We start from the raw sequence: 7,039 nt of genomic DNA on the forward strand, positions 1-7,039 counted from the left end.
TGTAAACATAGGCCCTACAAAACCTAGATCCATCCATAATATCAGGCATCCCTTTGGAAGAATATTTTTGCTGCAATGTCCTCTAGAAGGGTAAGTAAGATTACATTTAATACTTTAATCTCTGGCAGCGTTTACTTCCAAAACAATGTGCAAACAGATTATGAAATCACTTTCTGAAGAAGTCACCACCCTTGGTTCAACCAGTGAAGCAGATGCAGGCAAAATCAGCCATGAAACTAGGAGCAGGTGCTATCTCCCATGGGGCATCTGCCCTGCGGGTCCAGTGATCCACAGTTAACATCATTTGCTTTACTTCCCCTAAACTAAGGGCCCTGGAAGGTACATTTAGGACTTAAAAAAAAACAAAAAACAAAAAAAGTGAAACAAGCCCACCTCTCTGAAATATGCTCTTTACCTGAAAACAAAGAGCCACAGTTACCCTCCAGCAGCTATTATTCAGTTATAGGTAAGTAGATAAGTAGGTAGGTAGGTAGGCAGGTAGGTAGGTAGATAGATAAGTAATTAGATGATAGATAGATAGATAGATAGATAGATAGATAGATAGATAGATAGATAGATAGTACTAGAGAAAACATGTGCAGATGTTAAATCACCTCCTCTTATATGTAATTCGACATTTTCCCAAACTGATTCCACAGCTCTTCTGATTCGTGCTGTGTGTCCAGAATACTCTGTCCTGCACAAGCTGATTTTAGGGACTACAGAAATGCACTTGTATGCTCTGCTCTGGAAACACAAACAACTGCTATTAGCCTTTAATTGCTTCAGCAAGTGACAAAAAGCCTGCAGGACTGAGTTGTGGTGGTAGAAGTTATTTTCACTCACATCACACAAAAAGCAATAGCTTTTGAAGGAAGAATGTGAAAAGCTTCATGAGAGAGGTTGGGTGGGGAAAAATGAGGGGCAAGGGTGATGACAGTGGCAGAGTGGAGAGGGATCGTGAGACAGCAGCATAGCGGAGTTGGGGCAAGCTCAGCGAGAAGCTGCTAAAGTGCCTGGGGAGGGTGGTCACCATCAGCCTCCCTCACAGGCCTGGAGCTGAATGCACCTGCATTTGGATTTTCTGTGATCTCCCAGAAGGAGCAGCTCAATCCTGTATCGTCATCCAGAGAATTTCCCAAGGCTGAGGCGGGGCAGTGCAGCTGGAATCTGTGTCAACATTCTTCCATCCAGGAGTTTTAATTGTCTAACGCGTCTCTATGTGGCCCTAGAATCGGTTGTCCTTTCTGCTCTCAAGTCCATTTGGGGTCTTCTCCTTAGAGAGCCACCAAGGAAAAATCAGAAAAGGTGACAAGCGGCCAGGTGCAGTGGCTTATGCCTGTAATCCCAGCACTTTGGGCGGGTCACTTGAGGTCAGAAGTTCAAGACCAGCCTGGCCAACATGTTGAAACCCCATCTCTACTAAATATACAAAAACTAGCCAGGAGGGGTGGTGCATGCCTGTAATCCCAGGTACTTGGGAGACTGAGGCATGAGAATCACTTGAACCTGTGAAGTGAAGCTTGTGATGAATTAAGATTGTGCCACTGCACTGCACCCTGTGCAACACAGAGAGACCATGTCAAGAAAAAAGAAAGAAAGAAAGAAAGAAAAAGAAAGAAAGAAAGAAAGAAAGAAAGAAAGAAAGAAAGAAAGAAAGAGAGAGAGAGAAAGAGAGAAAAGAAAGAAAGAAAGAAAGAGAGAGAGAGAGAAAGAAAGAAAGAAAGAAAGAAAGAAAGAAAGAAAGAAAGAAAGAAAGAAAGAAAGAAAGAAAGAAAGAGAAGGAGGAAGGAAGGAAGGAAGGAAGGAAGGAAGGAAGGAAGGAAGGAAGGAAGGAAGGAAGGAAGGAAGGAAGGAAGGAAGGAAGGAAGGAAAGGGAAGAAAAAGAAAAAAAAGAAAAGGTGACAAAAGTCTGCTTATAAATCTGACCCTACCAAGTGCAGAGAGGTGGGAAGTGGGAAGGAGGTGCTGTTTGTCTGAGCAGGGCACAGAGGAGGATGGAGAAGGTGAGAAAAAGAAAGAAATGGAAGGCATTCAATGTACCAGCCTTCTCATAGCCCCCACTAAAGCCAGCCTTAGGATTAAGCTAATGTTTTAACCTTCCAAGGTGTTCTTTTTATTAGTACTAGAGAGAAAAATTCTGACTTTATTTTCATTTTTTATAAATCCATTCGGTGTTAGTGCAATGATTCTATGTTAACATCTTATGTCTGGTCTCCTAGAGTTGAGAAGGAGAAGAAAAGACATGAGTCCCTAGCCTTCCTTAGGTTGGTTCTGGTCCTGCCTAGATCCCTGGAATACTCCTGGAGTAACCTACAGAGAAAGAGAGGAAACTGTCACGAAACCCATCCTCTCCCCATTTCGGATCAGCTTCTGGAACCAATAGTTTTTTGCATGATCACAGGAAATTTGACTTAGGGAAAAAATAAATGAGTACAGGAAGTAGCTTTTAAACTGCTGTTGTTGTTTTTAAGCATGGTACACATAAAGTCTTCTATGACCTTGGAAATTTTAGCCTGACTCCATTCTGGCAAAATAAAACTTACTGTGTGAGAAAGGTTTTTTCAAGACAAAAACATCATTCTGATGTTTGGGTTAGTCATCCAATTGCTAATATTTGTATAATCAACTCATTTAATTTGCCATTGAAAAACTACCTTTGTTTACCTGCTGCCATGATGCTGGGCTAAGTCTCATGTTGTAATATCATAATCTTCTAGGTGCAACACAGAGAGTGGCTTCTCTGTTTGGTGGCCACTGTAGAGGATTGCCATCTATCCCTCCTCGGGTACATAGCATAAGATAATTAAGGCATTTCCTTTTCCCCTCCACTGACTCATTCAAGAAAGGGCAGGCCTCACCTGTTTGAGCTGGTGGAAATGCAGAGCCTTACCCAGGGCTTCTGGTAAAGAACCAATCTCTCCTTCCCCTGGTGATGGTGAACACAGCTACTTTTGGCAGCTGGTATTAAGTCAGGGCCTCATTAAAATGTAGTCGTCATACTCAAATTAGAATAATTCAAGAACGATTTAATAATAAAAAGTATTCAAGGGCATAGGCAGGGTACAGTGAAAGCACATAGGACAAAGCAGCACCCTGGGATGCGGAGCAGGAGAACCATCATCACATCTGTGTCCAAAACCCCAATGAGTAGGGTTATCAGAACCCCAAAGAAAGTTGTGTAGAGAGGGCCACTGGAGAGGAGCTTTGGACTTGGGTTATGAAAAATGGTCGGCCCAACCTGACCGTGCAGGGAAGAAGCCAGATGAATAAGTGCGCCAATTTTATTCTCTTCTTTCTGTTCAAGCTCCACAGGCGATCCCCATTAGCTGAATCCAAACAGAAGCCAGAGTGTAAGGGATCTTATTCATGTAAGCCATACAAGTCACAGAGTAGAGAGAGAAGGCCAGAGAGGGGCCTGAAGGGGTAACTGAAAGTGTTCAAGACACCAGCCTCTTATGACTTTAGGAGGAGGCACCTGAGGGTAAAACTGACACTGTAGAAGTCAGAGCAGGGTACCTGGGTACTTGAAGACAAGGAACTCTTAAAGTCTGCCCTATCTTGGATTTTCTGCTAGGTAAGTAACACAAGTCTTTCAAGTCTATTATTCAAGTCAGTTTAACTCAGAAAATCTTTAACCTACAATGGCAATTATCTTAATGCTTTTCAAACAGCAAGTGGTAACTCATTAGTGGGTTGTGAAATTATTCCAGTAAGTTAAAACCAGCACTTTTTTTAAATTGAAAGAAAAAAAAAGAGTAGAATAGAATATATGAGAGTACATCACACGATAAAAGAATAAGTATCTCTTCCTGAAACTCTTGGCTTTGTGTATGTGGATATACAAGAAGCTACAGTTCTCTTTACAGTCATAAAATATTTTTCTTTGATTTTTATTTTTTAATGTCTGGTGTATATTCAAAGTTGTACCACTTCTATGCAAACAAATGCCCCACTCCTGATTTCTGAAGATACTTTAAGAATGATTTGAGAGATTTTTGCACATCCAAATGCCAAGCTGCAGTGCATCTAGGATGCCCCGTGGAAGCCGGAACTGTACTTCCTGTGTGGCCGCTCAGGTCAGCCGGGTACCTCACATGAGAACCGCATTCAGGGCCGGGCGTGGTGGCTCAGGCCTGGAATCCCAACACTTTGGGAGGCCAAGGTGGGTGGATCACCTGAGGTCAGGAGTTTGAGACCAGCCTGGCCAACATGGTGAAATCCTGTCTCTACTAAAAATACAAAAATTAGCCAGACGTGATGGCACATGCCTATAATCCTGGCTACTCAGGAGGCTAAGGCAGGAGAATCACTTGAATTCAGGAGGCGGAGGTTGCAGTGAGCCAAGATCTCACCACTCCATTGCACTTCAGCCCGGGTGACTGAGTGAGACTTGGTCTCAAAAAAAAAAAAAAAAAAAAAAAAAGCTAAAGAACTGCAGCCAGGCCAGCACCAGCAGCTCAGCTGCCAGCAGTGGCATCCCCCTTTGCAGCTGGCCCTCTTGCTGCTGGGCCCAGGCAGCCAGGTCTGATGGCCCAGATAGCAACCACTGGAGCTGGCGTGGGGCACACACTGGGTCATGCCATCACTGGGGGCTTCAATGAAGGAAGTAATGCTGAGCCTGCAAGGCCTGACTTCACTTACCAGGAGCCCCAGGGAACTCAGATGCCACAGCAGCAGCAGCCTTGCTTCTATGAGATAAAACCGTTTATGGAGTGTGCGCGGAACCAGGATGACATAAAGCTCTGCAAGGGTTTCAGTGAGGTGCTGAAGCAGTGCAGACTTGCAGATGGATTGGCCCAATCAAGAAGTTCAAATTGGAGAAATGGAAAATCAGCTCTCATAGCAAGTTAATTTCGTATAAAAATATAATTGATAGTGAAGAGATAAAGAGTACATCAGTTAAACCTCTCGGGTATCATTCATAGCTTTCTTCCTTCAGAATTAAAATGGAAGAGGCTGTTCTTACTTTGTAGAATTCCATTAAGATGGTGTGGAATTTAGGGCTGGGCCAATGTTTGCATGGCCTCCTTAAACTAGCTGTTATGATTTTATTCTGTTAAACTAGCTGTGATTATTTTATTTATGAGCTAATTAGAATAAAGTGATTGTCTTCCAAAAATAAGAATTACTTGAGTTCTAAGCCTTATGCTAATAGTAACTGATTTCTTTTATCCTGATTCTAAAGTTTTCTCTAATTAGACTCTTGACTGTTTTCCTTACAGGTCTTATTCACTGGCCTTTATTGTAAAACCCATCCTGGCTGGGCGTGGTGGCTCTTGCCTGTATTCTCAACACTTTCGGAGGCCATGGTGGGAGAATTGCTTGAGGCCAGGGGTTTGAGACTAGCCTGAGCAACATAGGGAAACCCCATCTCTACAAAAATAGAGTTAGCCGTGTGTAGTGGCATGCACCTGTGGTCCCAGCTACTTGGGAGGCTGAGGTGGGAGGGTCACTTGGGCCTGGAGGTGGAGGCTGCAATGAGCTATGATTGTGCTACTGCACTTCAGCCTGGGTGACAGAGTGAGACCTTCTTTCTCAAACAAAACAAAAACAAAACCTCCTGTCAGCCAAGTTTGCTATCTTAGGGACCAAGAGTTAATTAATCTGAATGTTCTAAAAATTACAAACTACCCCCTGATAATGACTAATAAACACTGAACAGAATTTTGCACTCACTTTTGAAAGATTATATTGCAGGAACTTACCAGTTCCTCTTCATTTTATTGTCAGATCATGATCCTTCTGCCTGGTGACATAAAACCTTTCAAATTGAAGGGGGTATGGATGGTATATAAATGCTAATGCCCTTAGAAATGCTTTCAGATGTAAGTAACAGAAAGGTAATAAATACATTTAAATATCTTAGCTAACAAGCTGTCCAGAGGTGGGCTGTTCCACTTCCATTTAGGGAACAGTAGCTCAAAATGACATCAAGGATTCAGGCTCTTTTTATACTTTTACTCTGCCATCTTGTACATTGGCTTATTATCCAGTCATCTTGTCACTTCTTGGTTACAGAAAGATCAATGCAGTGCCAAGCAAGTTATCCTTACTTAGTTACTTCTAAGACAAGAAGAAAGATTTGGGGTCCAAAGGACTTTTCATAAATCTCTGTATTTCTAACCAGGAAGAAAATCTTTCGATGCTGCTTCTTGGTTACTGGAGGGGGAAAAAAAAAAAAGAAAATATTTCCGAGATACGTCCCACCCCCTGCCGACACATTTTACCTTACATCTTTTCAGCCAGAAATTGGCCCCCTGCCAAATGTTAGAACAAAAAATAGCAAGGGGGAACTGAATGACCATGACTGGCTAAGATCTATGAGATTCATTCCCTGGAGTTCACCACCTGCCTTGAGATTTAGAGATCCTAACAAAATCAGGATTCTGTGGTTGGCAAGGAGAAAGTGGTTATTGGATGAGCAAGCAACAGTGCCTTTCATCATACCTTCCCCCTCTGCTGGCAATTCTGCTAGCAAAACTGGACTGCCTCATCAGAGCAGACAGAATGACTTTTGTCATGGTGTAATGTCAGTTCGTTGGAAAGGCTCTCAGGAAAATAGGTCACCAGTGCACTTTCTCTGCACTAGGTAATAGGAAAAAATAAAGAGAAAAAACTAAGGTACCAGGGACAAGTGACTTGATACTTTTAAACCTTTGCTTCAGTGGGAGAGGCTTTAACTAAAGACTTTTTATGTCAAATGTCTACTAGAGTGAGACTAATGATGTACCAACCTCTAAACCTTCAGGTTTATGAGTCAATTAGAACAAATGGCTAAGGACATTTCAGAATTTCCTGCACATGCATGTTCCACAAAATCTTAACAACGATTCCAAATGGCCCTATTATGTGACCACGTATGCACCTATATTTAAACAGATATGAAGTAATGACTAAATTAGTTACTTACTTGGTTGACATTCATCTGAATATGTCTTTCCAATAGATCACTATTTTATTCAGAATTAAATACCATAAATTCAAAACTGCTCACTTGCATAGTGTAAAGTTTGCTTAGATGCTTTTATTGAGACTA

At 42.1% G+C, this 7,039-nt stretch overlaps 1 pseudogene; it reads left to right on the top strand.

Annotated features, from left to right (window-relative positions):
- The first annotated feature begins 4,034 nt into the window (after nucleotides 1-4,034).
- LOC104678245 lies at nucleotides 4,035-4,928 on the top strand (annotated as a pseudogene).
- The last annotated feature ends 2,111 nt before the right edge of the window (nucleotides 4,929-7,039 follow it).

This window comes from Rhinopithecus roxellana, chromosome 4 (assembly GCF_007565055.1).
Source record: "Rhinopithecus roxellana isolate Shanxi Qingling chromosome 4, ASM756505v1, whole genome shotgun sequence".
NCBI classification, from domain to species: Eukaryota; Metazoa; Chordata; class Mammalia; order Primates; family Cercopithecidae; genus Rhinopithecus; species Rhinopithecus roxellana.